General features: G+C 50.1%; 1 protein-coding gene across 3 annotated transcripts in view; it reads right to left on the bottom strand.

Annotated features, from left to right (window-relative positions):
• Nucleotides 1–19,555, bottom strand: part of LOC144756937 (uncharacterized) — a 120,769-nt gene that overhangs the window by 52,772 nt on the left and 48,442 nt on the right. The window contains exon 5 of one of the 3 annotated variants that reach the window (XR_013595592.1): nt 16,681–16,757. The exons of the other annotated variants lie outside the window; for them this stretch is intronic. The gene's annotated coding sequence lies outside the window, so the exon portion shown is untranslated. Of the gene's footprint in view, nt 1–16,680; nt 16,758–19,555 lie in introns of those variants that run through there. 3 annotated transcript variants of the gene reach the window in all.

Here is a 19,555-nt window from a genome sequence, read left to right as displayed (position 1 = left end):
GAATATTTGTCTCTAAAGAGGCCACAAACTGTCAGCCCAAAAACCAGAGCCTGCATCATAAACAGGTGCGGACTGTTGCATGATGCAAAGATGACACAACTATTTGATACATCTTGCCCTGTGTGTGGATTGTCACAGCTTCATAGTTCAAAGTGCTTAAATGTCTGCTATGTAGATTTTGACGCAATGAGAACAGGAGTGTGATGTCACATGTCATTCCCAGTGGTACGTCTGGAGAACGACAGTGAAAGTTAGTTTGCAAGCATCAAATAGTAACTCTGCACCTGTACATCGGCATGCTTTTACGAGTGCATATATTGGTGCATTGGAGAATTGTCACTATGGGCAAAGGTGCTGTTTCTCTCACATTTCATCCTTGAGATATAATTCCTCTGGTTCCCTTGTGCTGTGGGTGTGCTAACCCCTCCCAAACTCCCAGGATAGAATGTGCAAATTCTCACAATCTTTCACTTGTGAACATTTGTAGATTCTTACTATTCACAGGGGGCAGGACTGGTCCTTCCAGTTGCTATGGGAGCCAGATCCGGGGTTTGGCCTTTGTTGTTCTCTTTCTTCCACCATCTTGCAGCGTCCCAGCGTATTGTAAGATTGCGCTCATGAGGATTTAAAGAACCAGACGCACTGTGCCCCCCCAAGGTGGCGATATCTTCATTGTGCCTTTTACCTCTGCACATGAGCAGGAACAGATTACATACATCATGCACCTTTGGAGTACAGGGTGGGCCCACTGAAGGTGGCTGTGCCCTTATTGTACCCTTGGTGCCTGCAAGGGGTGAGGATCAAATTGTGCACCCCCCTTAAGGTGGCAATACTATTCTTTGAGCCCCTTACTCCTGTACGAGGTGAGGGTCAGGCTATAGACACCGTACATGCCCCCGTAAGGTGGTAGCACCCTTACTGCACCCGGCGTGGTCCTGTGTCTTCAAATGAAGAGACCCTTTCATTTTGGCATGAAAATATGTGTTATTAAACACACAACACGTAATGAACTCTGATTCCATCAAATGCACACTTCTAGTCTATTCTTCTGTTCACTAAATGTGTCATGAATCCATGATGATGAAGCTTATGCAAAACCTCATTCAGTGACTGCTTAGTTTAGAAGTTATCACAGGCATGTCGTAAACACTGAATCTGACTGTTCCCCTTCAAAATTGTATTATTATTATTACAATTATTATTTTACCCACTTGCTTTACCCTTTTTTATTTTTGTAGAAGGTTTGAGGTCCTAAAACAAGAGCAGCGCCGGTTCCATTTTAGCCACAGTTTCCGTTTTCGGTCGTCCGGCTGAGCTGAAGTTCACAGTCAATATCTTATCGTCTTTTACAGAACTTGTAAAAGTGGTATCCATGTCTAACCACCCTTGAGCCTTAATTGTTAGCCTATTGGGTGGCACAAGTCCAGTACATCCTCTCGATATCTACAGCTCAATTTTTTAGAAATTAACACTTGTGCTAATGAGGACGTAAATGCTCAGGGGCTTTTTACATAGGTGACATATTTTGCGGCCAACCAGTATAGTCCAGTTAAATCACGGGTACTTAAAGTACGGTCCGCGGGCCGTCAACGGCCCACAAACCTTGCAGACATCGTACCTGTGTTTTTTTAATTTTTAGAGTGTCAGCAAACACCGCCGGTTGCAGCAGCGCGGACTCTGAGAGACTGTGCTCTGGGGGGGCCGGGCGATTCCAGCGCTGATAGTCAGAGTGGAGATGCAGGGCCCTAAGAGGTGAAACCCAACAAAGCCTCATTAACAAGTAAATGGTCTTTTAAAGACTTGTGAAGTACTCAGGCGTGGCTGTGTGTGTGCTTAGGAAGCTGTCTCAGCCGGGCTGACACACACGCAGGGTGAGGTGACAGAGGGCAGCAGGGAGTGAGAGCCGGGTGAGGTGACGGAGGGACAGCAGGGAGTGAGAGCCGGAGATAGACAGAGAGAGACAAAAACAGGGGCAGACAGACAGATAGAGACAGATAGAGACAGATAGAGGCAGAGACAGATAGAGACAGAGACAGATAGAGGCAGAGACAGATAGAGGCAGAGACAGATTGTAGGAGAGTAGGGTCTGCTTTCCTATGGTCACCCCAATTTTTGCTTTTTGCTTCACTGGTTTTCGACATAGTGTGGCTGTGGGCCTGCTAATCAGACCCACAGCCTGCTGTTTTCTCTCTAAATTCACATACAAGTACGTTAGGTACACCACCAATTTGATACTGGACACCTTATCAACCCCTGTACAGTGTACTATAGGTACCCAGGGCATAGGTGCATCCAAGGCCAGCGAATCTGAGACCCGTGGAGGCGACGTGAAGCGTGGGGGCGGCCATCTTGAAAAGACTCCGAAGTGCTGACCGTGCAGCTCCCGAGGCACCCTCGAAGCTGTGCATTGGGGTTTGAGAAGCCCCAGCCCCGAGCAGATCACCCCTCCACACTCACCGAGTGCTGCGTGGGGCCCTTTTGCATTTTCCTGCTCGAAGCGTTGGTCCGGTCGCTTGCCCGTTGGCTAGTGGCCCCAGCACCGACGAACCTTTGAAACTACTCTGCTAGTCTGGTTGCTCCAGACTGGCCCTCGCTCCCCTGAAAAGGAGCAACCTCTCTGACCTTGCTGGTCTGAGTAAGAAGCGATCTTCCAATCCTGCGTAGGTTGCCTTTGCCAAGGCCTGTTGACTCGTGGGACAGCTCGTGATCCACTCCTGGTCATCCTCGATGCCCCAGAGTCCACGTGGCAGCGGAGTCAAGCTTACCGTCAACCACCCGATTGCGCCCGACATCGCCTGGTTCCTTACTGGTTCCATCCTGGTCACTGGCTAGTGACCCAGACTCTGTCCCCTCTGCTTTCAGGTACTCTACATCTTCGATCCACCCTTGGATCCAACCGGATTCTTCTCTCCTGGCCGCCAGCATCATCTTCATCTCCAGGCTCCATAGAACTCCACGACGAAACCCGACACACTTTGGCACCTATGCACCCGCTTCCTGTGGGTGAGGTAACGATCTAACATCGGTGCACCTGTAGTGGTTTACACCTCTAGTGTCCTAGTTTAAACTGGCTTAATTCTATTCCAGTCGGAAGACTTCCAAAACAGTAACTTTGTAACTTTTACGCACCATTGAGTTTGCATTGGTGCATGCGTGTGCTTTTAGCGCTGCACCCGAATCCCGCGGGCTACTCTCGTCCTAACTGCTGTTAGTCCAGTGTAGTCCAAGCGATTCCCAAGGCCCTAGGCCTTACCATTGTTCGTAAAGTGATACTTATACCACTTATTTAGTATATGGTTTGAGTGGCCACCGGCCCTATCCATAATTGTGCAACTTGTGTATGTTTAACTATGCTTTTGTTTAAACGCTTGTGCCTCTTGACTCATAAAGAGTACAGAGGATTATTCTAGTAATAAATACATATATTTTTATAATATATAACTTGTGTGGTGTCCTTTCATTTGATATTACAGGATTGCATATGGTAAAACTGCTGGCTTCACATGCCCTCTTGAGTTAAGCCTAAGACTGCTTAGTCCATGCTACTCCTAGGATAGCTTGTCTATAAGGTGACTTACAACCACCACCATAAAAGATTGTTTGGACTGATACAAGGTGCCCACAGAATTGTGGACATCATACATCAGACCAACTTCTCACACAGATAGAGACAGGGGCAGACAGAGCTAGATAGAGGCAGATACAGGGCCAGACTGGCATAGACATATAGAGGTAGAGACAGACAGAGACAGACCGTGATAGAGACAAAGAGAGAGAGACAGAGAGAGAGGCAGGGACAGATAGAGGCAGAGACAGACAGAGACAGAGACAGACAGATAGAGGCAGAGACAGACAGAGACAGACAGAGACATATAGAGGCAGAGACAGACAGAGACAGAGATGGAGAGTGAGACATAGGGACGAAGACAGGGACAGACAGACAGATAGAGGCAGAAACAGGGACAGAAAGAGACAGGGACAGGCAGATAGAGGCAGGGACAGACAGAGAGATGGAGAGGGAGATGGAGGGAGACAGAGGGAGGAAGAGGGAGAGAGAGAGAGAGAGGGAGGCAGAGGGAGACAGCGGGAGGGAGTCAGGGGGAGTCTGAGAGAGGAAGAGGGAGACAGTGAAGGAGACAGACAGAGGGAACAGAGAGAGGGAGAGAGAGAGAGAGAGAGAGAGAGAGAGAGAGATAGAGAGCGGGAGGGAGAGGGAGCAGGTTATGGAGACAGACAGTGGGAGACAGAGAGAGGGAAGGAGAGAGGGAGACAGAGAGAGGGAGACAGAGAGAGGGAGACAGAGAGAAGGTGACAGAGGGCGGCAGACAGAGACAGACAGACAGAGGGAGGGAGAGGGAGACTGAGGGAGGGAGTCAGGGGAGGGAGAAGGAGACAGAGAGGGAGACAGACAGAGGGAGATAGACAGAGGGAGACAGACAGAGGGAGACAAAGGGAGGGAGACAGAGACAGACCGAGGGAGATGGAGACAGAGGGAGACAGAGAGAGCGGGAGACAGAGAGATAGAGGGAGGGAGACAGAGAGAGAGGGAGACAGAGGGAGGAGGGTGACAGAAGGAGGGAGACAGAGGGAGGGAGACAGAGGGAGACAGAGGGAGACAGAGAGAGCAAGAGGGAGGAAGACAGAGAGAGGAAGGGAGAGATAGAGACAGGGCGGGAGACAGACAGAGTGAGTGAGTGAGACAGAGGAAGACAGAGAGAGAGGGGGAGAGATAGAGAGAGGGAGACAGTGTGAGACGTTGGCCTGATGTATGATGTCTCCAATTCTGGGGGCACCTTATATCAGTCCAAACAATCCCTTATGGTGGTGGTCGTAACTCAACCTTAAAGACAATCTATCCTAGAGGTAGCATGGACTAAGCAGCCTAAAGGCTTAACTCAAGAGGACATGTGATGCCAGCTGTTTTACCATATGCAATCCTGTAATATCAAATGAAAGGACACCACACAAGTTATATATTATAAAAATATATGTATTTATTCTCAGAATAATCCCCTATACTCTTTATGAGCAATGAAGCACAAGCGTTTAAACAAAAGCACAGTATAACATATACAAGTTGCACAATTATGGATGAGGCCGGTGGCCACTCAAACCATATATCAAAAAAGTGGTATAACAATCACTAATCGATCAGGGGTAAGGCCTAGGGCCTTGAGAATCGCTGGGACTACACTGGACTAGCAGCAGTTAGGACGGGAGTAGCCCGCGGGATTCGGGTGCAGTGCAGAAAGCACACGCATGCACCAAAGCAAAGTCAATGGTGCGTAAAAGTTATCGAGTTACAGTTTTAAGAGTCTTCCGACTGGACTAGAAGGACAAAACTTTAGACTTAGACACTAGAGGTGTAAACCACTACAGGAGCACCGGTGTTCAAGAGTTACCTCACCCACAGGAAGCGGGTGCACAGGTCCAAAGATGTGTCGGGTTTCGTCACGAAGATCTATGGTGCCTGGAGATGAAAATGCTGCAGGCGTCCAGAAGAGAAGTGTCCGGTGTGATCTAAGGGTGGATCGAAGATGTAGAGTTCCTGAAAGCAGAGGGGACAGAGTCTGGGTCACTAGCCAGTGACCAGGAAGGAACCAGGCAATGTCAGGCGCAATCAGGTGCTTGTCGTGAAGCTGGTCTCCGCTGCCACGTGGTCTCTGGGGCACCGAGGATGTCCTGGAGTGAATCACGAGCTGTCCCACAAAGGCTCTCGCTGTCGGCCGTGTCGGCTTCAAGATCGGAGTCAACAGGCCTTGGCAAATGCAACCCACGCAGGATTCAAAGATCGCTTCTTACTCGGACCAGCAAGGTCTGAGCGGGTGCTCCTTTTCAGGGGAGCGAGGGCCAGTCTGGAGCAACCAGACTAGCAGAGAAAATTCAAAGGTTCGTCGGTACTGGGGCCACTAGCCAACGGGCAAGTGACCGGACCAATGCGTCGAGCAGGAAAATGCAAAAGGGCCCCACGCAGTACTCGATGAGTGTGGAGGGGTGAGCTTCAATGCAAAAGCTGCTCGGGGCTGGAGCTTCTCAAACTCCAAAGCACAGCTTCGAGGGAGCCTCGGATTCTTCAGGTCAGCGTTTCGTAGTTTTTCCAAGATGGCTGGCCCCACGCTTCAGGTCGGCTCCACGGGTCTCAGCTCTGCAGGGACTGTGGATCGGGCTGTTAGAAGGCAGGCACGCTGGGTCTTGTCGATCTCTGTCGCTCCAGTTCCGGCGGGAACTGCAACAAAGCAAACGTCGAGGTGCTGGATGGTGCTTGTTTGCACAGGGTGGTCACTCCTTGACCACAAGGGAGATTCTGCAGTCTTCCATGTCGAGTGGGATGTCGAAGGGTCCAGAGTTTCGTTTCATAAGTTTCAGTCAGGATAATCTGAGGTGCATTGGCACAACTCCTACCTTTATTCCAAATCAAGGGGCTGGGAAATGACCTTTAGAAATCGGTCAGCTCCCTTCCAAGCACACTAGTGCTTGTGGTGGCATCCACCTTGCGAGAGCGTGCATCTGTTTTCAATTAGCATGGCCGTGCGCGCTGCTCCTCGGTCCCGCAAGCATGAGTGCTTGAAAAAAATTTACCCTCCCCCACCCTACCTCACCTACCTCTCTCTCCTGCAGTGTTTTCACCCGCTCCCCTGCAGGCTCAAAGGCCTTTCCTAGTTCCAGTTGCTGCCGCTTTTTTTTTCCCCCGTTTTTTATTGCAAGCAAGTCAATTCATTACATGTTTATAGGATCACAAAACCAACAAAAAGAAACCATAGAAACAAAATTTACAGGAATGGACATTACAGTTCCAAAGATGCTCATGGCACAAATACATAATATTATAGGGCAATAAATCATTAGCCTAACAAAAACAGACATTCTACCCCTCTAGTTCCCCCTGAATCCATTGCTGTACTGGGGCCCAGATTTTCTCCCCCAAAAGTCTTTTCCTGCGTCCTTTCAAAGCATAAATGGCATGTTTGAGATTGTATTTAGCTAGCAGCCAAGCCCTCCAGGTATAACATAATGGAGGGTCTGGGTTAATCCACTCTTGAGTAATGCAGGCACGATAGATAGACATGCAAATAAATGTCAGCTTTTTCTCAACATCTGATATATTTTCAGAAGATACCCCTATCAATACCAGCTCTGCAGTCAAATTTACGGATCTCCCAAACATTAAAGACAAAAAAAGTTGTATTTCAGAAAAGATATGTGATAGTTTTGGACATAGAAAAAACATGTGTGTTGCATCTGCCACCTCCAACAAACACCTCTTGCAAGCTATAGGTGGGGATGCTCCCCATTTGGTGATTTTTGCCGGGGTATGATATAAATCAAAAACGGCCATGTAATGTTGAGTTTGGGATCTACCCGTGAGAAGGATAGAATTAGCCATCAGAATGGAGTCTTCAATCAACACGTTAGTTACCCCCAGATTTGACACCCACCGCTCTTGTACTAATATTAAATCATCCGGACAGACTGAGATCAGCAGATTATAAAAAAAGCGTATCTTTCTTTTGATATATAAAGATTCGATGAGGTGAATCTTCTGAAGACCTGCGCGTTCGGCAGATGATAGAGTTTTAAAGTAGCTATGTAATTGAAAATATTTAAAGTACTCAAAATTTGGGATATTAAACTTAGCTTGTAAATTCTGAAAAGACATCATCTCATCATTATGCCATAGATCATTAATACAGTTAATCCCTTGTTTAGACCATTTTACCATAATATGATCCCTAAAAATGGCAGGGAAAATATGCTTAGATGTTAGCGGGGTATACTTCGAGATTTTTGGAATCCCCCAGGCCTCTCGCAGGATTGTATGCACATTTTAAGAGAGGCGAGGAGAGCTTCTACAAGAAAGTCGTACGCTTTCAAGTGGAAGCGTTTTTGCATGTGGTGCACTGCTGCAGGTCATGACCCTATTCGAGGTCAAGAACAGGTACTGTTACCATACTTACTTTCTTTGGCCAAAGCAGGGTTACAGTATTCTTCCATAAAGGTCCATCTGGTAGCAATAACAGCATATCGAAAGTCCCCCACTCAGGTTTCTTTTTTTCAAATGCCAGTTGTGAACGATTTTCTGGAGGGTCTCAAGAAGGTTTATCCTCCTGTGAGGGCTCCCTCTCCTCCTTGGGAGCTTAATGTGGTTTTGTCCAAATTGATGGGTCCTCCATTCGAACCTATTCATAAGGCGTCCCTTCAAAATCTGTTGTGGAAGGTGTCCTTCCTAGTAGCTATCACTTCTGCGCGCAGGGTGAGCGAGTTTCAGGCTTTTTGTTCTACAGAACCTTATCTCGTTTTCCATGCGAATAGAGTGGTGCTTTGGACTCATCCGAGATTCCTTCCTAAGGTAGTCCCAGATTTTCACATTAACCAGTCAGTTACACTGCCTACGTTCTTTGCTAACCCGAACACTCCAGCTGAGAAAGCTCTACACTCTTTGGATTTAAAAATAGTTCTGAAATTTTATCTTGATAAAACCAAGAGTGTTCGAAAGTCTGATCATTTATTTGTGAACTACGTGCCTCTGAATACAGGCTTGCCTGCATCTAAGAGGTTCAGTTCTAGATGGATTGTGTCATGTATTATGTTATCTTATCAGTTGGCACGGAAGCATCTCCCGGGCAAGCCGAGAGCGCATTCCACTAGAGGAAAAGCTGCTATGATTGCAATGCTTAAAATTTTTCCAATTCATGAAATTTGTAAGGCAGCTACATGGCGTTCGGTTCATACCTTTGCACGCCATTACTGCCTTGATTCTGATACTCAGGCGGATGCTCAGGTTGGTCAAGCATCCCTGAGGAATTTGTTTGGGTAATATTTATTAGTATACCGTTTAGAGAGTCTGGTATTCGTCCGCAGGGTATGGGATGGGCTTGCTATTCTATTCAGTGCTTATGACTATTGATGAGTATCCCCTGGAAGAGAAGGATAAGTTACTTGCCTGTAATCCTAGTTCTCTTCCAGGGGTATACTCATCAAAGTCATAAGCAACCCACCCTCCTCCCCGGGCGAATACCAGGACTGTCTATTCTACATGTTACCCATGCTGTTATCACACTGTTATACACCGTCCAAAAGAACTGACCTAACTGTCACCTGTGGTGCATGATGGGAGCCTGGAGGCTCATGGAGGTCTTAAAGGCACGGCGCCAAGTTTTTCAGTTGTTACTACGCAGCCTATCTAGGCTATATCTGCCTCTATGATCCTGCCTGTTTTTACCTTTGAAAATAAAGGTTGTGTGTTTCAAAGAAACCCAGGGCAGTATTTCTTCTTTACATTATCATATAATGTAATGTATATGTCTTTATTTAGCAAATGTAAAAGTTTTACATGCAATAATGGCAGTTTTTGAGCCTAGTATGGTGTATTTCAGGCTGCATATGTATATGTATATGCATATTATCTATATATATATATATATATGGGTATTTTATGTGTTTTTATATGTATTTATATATATATGTAGATATATGCATATTATTGGCTATTGCTCTGGGGTCCCGCACGTGGGCGGGACTATTCAGTGCTTATGACTTTGATGAGTATCCCATGGAAGAGAACCAAGTCTGAAGTCTGGAGAAGTGTGGCTCACCGGTTAGAAGCGGAAGACCCTGAAGCAGAGGTCGGCCTGGGACCAGGGTTCAATTCCCGACGCGGCAGGGTCTTGGGTCAATGTCCGCGGACTCGATAATTCTCGCTTAGGTGCCTACGCTAACCATGGGTCCCACTCTGCAACTCTGGGCAATAGCTTGCTTAATCTCCACAACGGCCCCAGCAACGCCGGGGATGCCTGGCTTCACCTTGGGGTGCCCTCTCACAGGGAAAGCCAGGACGGGTTCCCCAGCGGTATACAGCGCCAGGACACCACGTAACGAGGTAACAGTGCGCTTTACAAGTATACATACATTACATTACATTACAAGTGTTGCATTGTCAGCTGAGAACCGGAACCTGTGTTGTCTGTATTTACAGAAGTGAATTTATGTTTTACTCTGATTGGTCTTGAAACAGCGGTAGATTCTTTCCTTGCAGTAGAAGGGGTGCCTGTCCACAAGCAAACAGTTGAATCACTACTTTGTGCTTTGCGTTTTCATTTCTTTTATAGGGGAGGGGGCTTGGATATTCTGCCTGATTGCGAGGCTTCAGCTCAATGAAAGTTTGCGATAAACAATGTTTGCATTGTCTCTTAGTTTCCCCTAATTAAACCCGTAGCCTTCTCTGGTTCAACACACATGAGGGACTGAAATATGTATTACCACAGCAGGGCATTCAGCATGCCCCTTTAGTTGAGGGCAGTGCAATTGCACGTTCATCTATCTGCAGTGCTGGTGAGTGCAGCATGGAGTTCATGCATTGCTGGTGAGTGCAGCATGGAGTTCCTGCAGTGCTGGTGAGCGCAGCGTGGAGTACCTGCAGTGCTGGTGTGTGCAGCGTGGAGTTCCTGTAGTGCTGGTGAGCGCAGCGTGGAGTTCCTGCAGTGCTGGTGAGTGCAGGGTGGAGTTCCTGCAGTGCTGGTGAGTGCAGCATGGAGTTCCTGCAGTGCTGGTATGTGCAGCATGGAGTTCCTGCAGTGCTGGTGAGCGCAGCATGGAGTTCCTGCAGTCCTGGTGAGTGCAGCGTGGAGTTCCTGCAGTGCTGGGGAGCGCAGCATGGAGTTCCTGCAGTGCTGGTGAGTGCAGCGTGGAGTTCCTGCAGTGCTGGTGAGTGCAGCTTGGAGTTTCAGCAGTGCTGGTGAGTGCAGCATGGAGTTCCTGCAGTGCTGGTGAGTGCAGCATGGAGTTCCTGCAGTGCTGGGGAGCGCAGCATGGAGTTCCTGCAGTGCTGGTGTGTGCAGCGTGGAGTTCCTGCAGTGCTGGCGAGTGCAGCGTGGAGTTCCTGCTGTCCTGGTGAGTGCAGTATGGAGTTCCTGCGGTGCTGGTGAGTGCAGCGTGGAGTTCCTGCGGTGCTGGTGAGTGCAGCATGGAGTTTCTGCAGTGCTGGTGAGTGCAGCTTGGAGTTCCTGCAGTGCTGGTGAGGGCAGCATGGAGTTCCTGCAGTGCTGGTGAGTGCAGCGTGGAGTTCCTGCGGTGCTAGTGAGTGCAGCGTGTAGTTCCTGCAGTGCTGGTGTGTGCAGCATGGAGTTCCTGCAGTGCTGGTGAGCGCAGCGTGGAGTTCCTGCAGTCCTGGTGAGTGCAGCGTGGAGTTCCTGCAGTGCTGGTGAGTGCAGCATGGAGTTCCTGCAGTGCTGGTGAGCGCAGCATGGAGTATCTGCAGTGCTGGTGTGTGCAGCGTGGAGTTCCTGCAGTGCTGGTGAGCGCAGCATGGACTTCCTGCAGTGCTGGTGAGTGCAGCATGGAGTTCATGCAGTGCTGGTGAGTGCAGCATGGAGTTAATGCATAGCTGGTGAGTGCAGCATGGAGTTCCTGCAGTGCTGGTGAGCGCAGCGTGGAGTACCTGCAGTGCTGGTGTGTGCAGCGTGGAGTTCCTGTAGTGCTGGTGAGCGCAGCGTGGAGTTCCTGCAGTGCTGGTGAGTGCAGGGTGGAGTTCCTGCAGTGCTGGTGAGTGCAGCATGGAGTTCCTGCAGTGCTGGTATGTGCAGCATGGAGTTCCTGCAGTGCTGGTGAGCGCAGCATGGAGTTCCTGCAGTGCTGGTGAGTGCAGCGTGGAGTTCCTGCAGTGCTGGGGAGCGCAGCATGGAGTTCCTGCACTGCTGGTGAGTGCAGCGTGGAGTTCCTGCAGTGCTGGTGAGTGCAGCTTGGAGTTTCAGCAGTGCTGGTGAGTGCAGCATGGAGTTCCTGCAGTGCTGGTGAGTGCAGCATGGAGTTCCTGCAGTGCTGGGGAGCGCAGCATGGAGTTCCTGCAGTGCTGGTGTGTGCAGCGTGGAGTTCCTGCAGTGCTGGCGAGTGCAGCATGGAGTTCCTGCTGTCCTGGTGAGTGCAGTATGGAGTTCCTGCGGTTCTGGTGAGTGCAGCGTGGAGTTCCTGCGGTGCTGGTGAGTGCAGCATGGAGTTTCTGCAGTGCTGGTGAGTGCAGCTTGGAGTTCCTGCAGTGCTGGTGAGGGCAGCATGGAGTTCCTGCAGTGCTGGTGAGTGCAGCGTGGAGTTCCTGCGGTGCTAGTGAGTGCAGTGTGTAGTTCCTGCAGTGCTGGTGTGTGCAGCATGGAGTTCCTGTAGTGCTGGTGAAGGCAGCGTGGAGTTCCTGCAGTGCTGGTGAGTGCAGCGTGGAGTTCCTGCAGTGCTGGTGAGTGCAGCGTGGAGTTCCTGCAGTGCTGGTGAGGGCAGCATGGAGTTCCTGTAGTGCTGGTGAGTGCAGCATGGAGTTCCTGCAGTGCTGGTGAGTGCAGCAAGGAGTTCCTGCAGTGCTGGTGAGTGCAGCTTGGAGTTCCTGCAGTGCTGGTGAGTGCAGCATGGAGTTCATGCAGTGCTGGTGAGTGCAGCTTGGAGTTCATGCAGTGCTGGTGAGTGCAGGGTGGAGTTCCTGCAGTGCTGGTGAGTGCAGCGTGGAGTTCCTGCAGTGCTGGTGAGTGCACAATGGAGTTCCTGCAGTGCTGGTGAGTGCAGCATGGAGTTCCTGCAGTGCTGGTGAGTGCAGTATGGAGTTCCTGCGGTGCTGGTGAGTGCAGCGTGGAGTTCCTGCAGTGCTGGTGAGTGCAGCGTGGAGTTCCTGCAGTGCTGGTGAGCGCAGCATGGAGTACCTGCAGTGCTGGTGTGTGCAGCGTGGAGTTCCTGCAGTGCTGGTGAGCGCAGCATGGAGTTCCTGCAGTGCTGGTGAGTGCAGGGTGGAGTTCCTGCAGTGCTGGTGAGTGCAGCATGGAGTTCCTGCAGTGCTGGTGAGTGCAGCATGGAGTTCCTGCAGTGCTGGGGTGTGCAGCATGGAGTTCCTGCAGTGCTGGTGAGCGCAGCATGGAGTTCCTGCAGCCCTGGTGAGTGCAGCGTGGAGTTCCTGCAGGGCTGGGGAGCGCAGCATGGAGTTCCTGCAGTCCTGGTGAGTGCAGCGTGGAGTTCCTGCAGTGCTGGTGAGTGCAGCTTGAAGTTTCAGCAGTGCTGGTGAGTGCAGCATGGAGTTCCTGCAGTGCTGGTGAGTGCAGCATGGAGTTCCTGCAGTGCTGGTGAGCGCAGCATGGAGTTCCTGCAGTGCTGGTGTGTGCAGCGTGGAGTTCCTGTAGTGCTGGTGAGTGCAGTATGGAGTTCCTGCGGTGCTGGTGAGTGCAGCGTGGAGTTCCTGCGGTGCTGGTGAGTGCAGCATGGAGTTTCTGCAGTGCTGGTGAGTGCAGCTTGGAGTTCCTGCAGTGCTGGTGAGGGCGGCATGGAGTTCCTGCAGTGCTGGTGAGTGCAGCGTGGAGTTCCTGCGGTGCTGGTGTGTGCAGCATGGAGTTCCTGCAGTGCTGGTGAGGGCAGCGTGGAGTTCCTGCGGTGCTGGTGAGTGCAGCGTGGAGTTCCTGCAGTGCTGGTGAGTGCAGCGTGGAGTTCCTGCAGTGCTGGTGAGTGCAGTGTGGAGTTCCTGCAGTGCTGGTGAGTGCAGCATGGAGTTCATGCAGTGCTGGTGAGGGCAGCATGGAGTTCCTGCAGTGCTGGTGAGTGCAGCATGGAGTTCCTGCAGTGCTGGTGAGTGCAGCAAGGAGTTCCTGCAGTGCTGGTGAGTGCAGCAAGGAGTTCCTGCAGTGCTGGTGAGTGCAGCTTGGAGTTCCTGCAGTGCTGGTGAGTGCAGCATGGAGTTCATGCAGTGCTGGTGAGTGCAGCATGGAGTTCATGCAGTGCTGGTGAGTGCAGTATGGAGTTCCTGCAGTGCTGGTGAGTGCAGCGTGGAGTTCCTGCAGTGCTGGTGAGTGCAGCTTGGAGTTCATGCAGTGCTGGTGAGTGCAGTATGGAGTTCCTGCAGTGCTGGTGAGTGCAGCGTGGAGTTCCTGCAGTGCTGGTGAGTGCAGTATGGAGTTCCTGCGGTGCTGGTGAGTGCAGCGTGGAGTTCCTGCAGTGCTGGTGAGTGCAGCGTGGAGTTCCTGCGGTGCTGGTGAGTGCAGCGTGGAGTTCCTGCAGTGCTGGTGAGTGCAGCGTGGAGTTCCTGCAGTGCTGGTGAGCGCAGCATGGAGTACCTGCAGTGCTGGTGAGCGCAGCATGGAGTTCCTGCAGTGCTGGTGAGTGCAGGGTGGAGTTCCTGCAGTGCTGGTGAGTGCAGCATGGAGTACCTGCAGTCCTGGTGAGTGCAGCGTGGAGTTCCTGCAGTGCTGGTGAGTGCAGCTTGGAGTTCCATCAGTGCTGGTGAGTGCAGCGTGGAGTTCCTGCAGTCCTGGTGAGTGCAGCATGGAGTTCCTGCAGTGCTGGTGAGCGCAGCATGGAGTTCCTGCAGTGCTGGTGTGTGCAGCGTGGAGTTCCTGTAGTGCTGGTGAGTGCAGCATGGAGTTCTTGCTCTCCTGGTGAGTGCAGTATGTAGTTCCTGCGGTGCTGGTGAGTGCAGCGTGGAGTTCCTGCGGTGCTGGTGAGTGCAGCATGGAGTTCCTGCAGTGCTGGTGAGTGCAGCTTGGAGTTCCTGCAGTGCTGGTGATGGCAGCATAGAGTTCCTGCAGTGCTGGTGAGTGCAGCATGGAGTTCCTGTAGTGCTGGTGAGGGCAGCGTGGAGTTCCTGCAGTGCTGGTGAGTGCAGCGTGGAGTTCCTGCAGTGCTGGTGAGTGCAGCGTGGAGTTCCTGCAGTGCTGGTGAGGGCAGCATGGAGTTCCTGCAGTGCTGGTGAGGGCAGCATGGAGTTCCTGCAGTGCTGGTGAGTGCAGCAAGGAGTTCCTGCAGTGCTGGTGAGTGCAGCTTGGAGGTCCTGCAGTGCTGGTGAGTGCAGTATGGAGTTCCTGCAGTGCTGGTGAGTGCAGCGTGGAGTTCCTGCAGTGCTGGTGAGCGCAGCGTGGAGTTCCTGCAGTGCTGGTGAGCGCAGCATGGAGTTCCTGCAGTGCTGGTGAGTGCAGCGTGGAGTTCCTGCAGTGCTGGTGAGCGCAGCGTGGAGTTCCTACAGTGCTGGTGAGTACAGCATGGAGTTCCTGCAGTGCTGGTGAGCGCAGCATGGAGTTCCTGCAGTGCTGGTGAGCGCAGCATGGAGTTCCTGCAGTGCTGGTGAGCGCAGCATGGAGTTCCTGCAGTGCTGGTGAGTGCAGCATGGAGTTCCTGCAGTGCTGGTGAGCGCAGCGTGGAGTTCCTGTAGAGCTGGTGAGTGCAGCATGGAGTTCCTGCAGTCCTGGTGAGTGCAGCGTGGAGTTCCTGCGGTTCTGGTGAGTGCAGCATGGAGTTCCTGCAGTGCTGGTGAGTGCAGCGTGGAGTTCCTGCGGTGCTAGTGAGTGCAGCGTGGAGTTCCTGCAGTGCTGGTGTGTGCAGCATGGAGTTCCTGTAGTGCTGGTGAGGGCAGCGTGGAGTTCCTGCAGTGCTGGTGAGTGCAGCGTGGCGTTCCTGCAGTGCTGGTGAGTGCAGCATGGAGTTCATGCAGTGCTGGTGAGGGCAGCATGGAGTTCCTGCAGTGCTGGTGAGTGCAACATGGAGTTCCTGCAGTGCTGGTGAGTGCAGCATGGAGTTCCTGCAGTACTGGTGAGTGCAGCATGGAGTTCCTGCAGTGCTGGTGAGCGCAGCATGGAGTTCCTGCAGTCCTGGTGAGTGCAGCGTGGAGTTCCTGCAGTGCTGGGGATCGCAGCATGGAGTTCCTGCAGTCCTGGTGAGTGCAGCGTGGAGTTCCTGCAGTGCTGGTGAGTGCAGCTTGGAGTTCCAGCTGTGCTGGTGAGTGCAGCATGGAGTTCCTGCAGTGCTGGTGAGTGCAGCATGGAGTTCCTGCAGTGCTGGTGAGTGCAGCGTGGAGTTCCTGCAGTGCTGGTGAGCGCAGCATGGAGTTCCTGCAGTGCTGGTGTGTGCAGCGTGGAGTTTCTGTAGTGCTGGTGAGTGCAGCATGGAGATCCTGCAGTGCTGGTGAGTGCAGCGTGGAGTTCCTGCAGTGCTGGTGAGTGCAGCGTGGAGTTCCTGCAGTGCTGGTGAGTGCTGCGTGGAGTTCCTGCAGTGCTGGTGAGTGCAGCATGGAGTTCCTGCAGTGCTGGTGAGTGCAGCGTGGAGTTCCTTCAGTGCTGGTGAGTGCAGCATGGAGTTCCTGCGGTGCTGGTGAGTGCAGCGTGGAGTTCCTGCAGTGCTGGTGAGTGCAGCGTGGAGTTCCTGCAGTGCTGGTGAGTGCAGCGTGGAGTTCCTGCAGTGCTGGTGAGTGCAGCGTGGAGTTCCTGCAGTGCTGGGGAGTGCAGCGTGGAGTTCCTGCAGTGCTGGTGAGTGCAGCGTGGAGTTCCTGCAGTGCTGGTGAGTGCAGCGTGGAGTTCCTGCAGTGCTGGTGAGTGAAGCAAGGAATTCCTGCTTTGTTACCACCATAGCCTTGGGAGAAAGTATGCTGGCTCTGGTTACAGTTGCTGGTATATATGGTTAGTGTATTGTGCCTTGAATAGCTTCCTTTTAGGTCAGGATTAAGTTCATATTTTCATTTTTGGCAAGACTCCTGTGTGTTTAAAGAAAGCAGTACTTTATTGCATCCTAACTATGTTCCATTTTGAGATTAGTTATTTTCCGTGTTGCAATCGACTGATGGCATGAACTGGGGAGGGCAAATTAACGAAGTCTCACCTGTCACTATTTAGTCCTACTTTTTTATTATGGCTTTTACACAGTTGAACTTGGCTTTTCAACGGTCCAGTTCAGTTATATGCATGCCTTCTTCCAATGGTTGTTTGCTTGAGGTAGCGTAAAGAGAGAATTCTGTAAGAAATGCTGTACAACTGTACCTAAAAATACAAACGTGTCTTTTAATACCACTAAAAGAGAATTACAAAGCTCTTGTTTCTTAAGTTTTAAAGACTTTCTTAGAGTTCTCACTACCCCTTCATTTATTGTGACACTTCTGCACGTTTTATTCGTAAACTCTTCCGAACGCCCTCTCTGTACTCCTTGTTAGAAGCTTCAGGGTGTTTTTTGGTTTTCTGATCTAACCCACTGAGCTGCCACTCCAACTGGACTTTAACATCTCTTTTCACAGGTTTCCGTAACAACGGTGTGGCCTAATGTGTGTTTATTTTAATACATTTTGTTAATTGTGGCACCATATTTGAATAGTACTCTGCAGAAGAGGTGCAAATTGCAGCTCCTTCCTTCCCTCATGAGTAAGATTCCCCGCCCTTCCAGTCCTCTTTTAACTTATAGGCCCTTTGTTATAGGCTCACCTGGTGTCTTCACACCTCCCTATCTCCCAGTATCCACTAGGTACCATTTATTTTTATTCAAAAACATCACCCCTTCTTCTTCACATCTGTAGATTCTCACTCATGCACCCTTCACAGACTGGCAATCACACACTACTGACAGCAATCCCACACTCTTCTAGACTTTTGATATCACTTTCACACTCTTCTAATACCAATGAAAGCACGGCACACTCACACTCTTTTAATACTACTAACAGCAAACCACTCTTCTGATACTACAGACAGCACTCTCATACTCCTGTAGTACTACTGAAAGCACACCACTCTTCTAGTACTACTGACAGCACTCTTCTAATACTACTAGCATCACTCTCACACTCGTAATACTACTAACAGCAAACCACTCTTCTGAAACTACAGACAGCACTCTCACGCTCCTGTAATACTACTAACAGCATTCCACTCTTCTGATACTACAGACAGCACTCTTCTAATACTACTGACATCACTCCTACACTCTTAATACTACTGAAAGCACACCACTCTTCTAGTACTACTGACAGCACTCTTCTACACTACTAACATCACTCTCACACTCTTAATACTACTAACAGCATGCCACTCTTCTGATACTACAGACAGCACTCTTCTAATACTACTAACATCACTCTCACACCTCTTAATACTACTGAAGGCACACCACTCTTCTAACACTACTGACAACACTCTTCTAACACTACTGACAGCACTCTTCTAATACTACTAACATCACCCTCAAATTCTTAATACAACTGACAGCAAAGCACTCTTCTGATACTACAGACAGCACTCTTCTAATACTACTAACATCACTCTCACACTCTTAATACTACTAACAGCATGCCACTCCTCTGATACTACTACCAGCATGCTCACACCCCTGTAATACTACTAAAAGCAAACCACACTTCTAATACTACTGAAAGCACACCACTCTTCTAATACTACTGACAGCACTCACACTCTTCTAATACTACTGACAGCACTCACACTCTTCTAATACTACTGAAAGCACACCACTCTTATAGTACTACTGAAAACAGGCAACTCCTCTGATTCTACTGACAGCACGCTTCTCATGCTACTGACAGCACTCCTCATTCGAATACTACTAACAGCACCCTCACACCCTTCTGATACTACTGACAGCACCCTTCACTCTTCTGATACTACTGACAGCACCCTTCACTCTTCTAATAATGCGCACAGCACTCTGCAATACAATGCAGCGAAGGTGGCAGTCCATGAGCTCACATATAGCAAGGTTTATGCAATGCTCAAATAATTGGGCTTTTGTAAATTCGGTGCATAGTTTTCAAGGGGAGGGGTGTTAGATCTGTCATCTTATTGTTTTAAGCATCCTTTGCCCCATACGCTAATTCTTCAGGCAGTTCAATACTCTAGTGATGAAGTTGCACACAAAATGTTATGGTGCTGTTGACTTGCATCGGGGCATGTGTCTTTCTGTCTGCATTGAAAAGGCTTGGAATGTGTCCATATATGCTTCCCGAGGCAAGCATGTATTCCTGAATCAGACTGCATGACCCAGTGTGTAGTTATTGTATAGGTCTTCAATCCTTGACGGCACAGCACCCACGATAGTGCACTGCATGGCTAAACACCTATAAGGTCCCAAAGGCGTGACCTATTGGATATGCCAATGCTTGTTCTCTTCTGTGATGTTACCATACAACATTGTGAGCACTAAGTTCAGGAATTTTAAAATAACTATTTTAAAATAAATGTCACAATTCATACCCTGTTCTGATGATCCTTGAAAGTGTTCCTGCACCTATTAGGGGATTGTTAATAACCCATAGAGCGCGAGTCCCACACTTACAGAAATGCACAGTGGGTTGTGCGGGCTAGAGTTAACTTTAACTGAGTGATGGTGCACTATACTAATTCTTTCAACCTGTGGGTTAGAAATCTAAACCCTGTAGACCTGGCTGCTAGATCCCACAATATGCAGCATGGTCTTTACTCCAGTATGGGGTGAGATCTGATTAGACACAACTTGTGCCCCCCACTTATGGTGCCACTATCCCTGTTGTGCTCTTTACTTCACTATAGGGTGAGGTTCAAATTAAACACAGCTTGGAAGCCCCTGTCCACAAGTGTGCCCTTCGCTTCTTGAGTCCTTAATTCCGGTTCGGGATGACGATCAGACTACACAACTTGTGAGCCCTTGCCCGAAATGTTGCATTTCCCTTCTTTTGTCCTTAATTCCTGTTCTACCTGAGGATAAGACTAGACACATCATTTGTCCCTTTAAGGTGACAATACTATTTATAGTTCCCTTTACTCCTGCATCGGGTGAGGCACAGACTAGGTACAACTTG

Source organism: Lissotriton helveticus, chromosome 1_1 (assembly GCF_964261635.1).
Source record: "Lissotriton helveticus chromosome 1_1, aLisHel1.1, whole genome shotgun sequence".
Taxonomy (NCBI): Eukaryota; Metazoa; Chordata; class Amphibia; order Caudata; family Salamandridae; genus Lissotriton; species Lissotriton helveticus.
The sequence above is the reverse complement of the archived record's forward strand: the minus strand, read 5'-3'. Positions and strand labels throughout refer to the sequence as shown.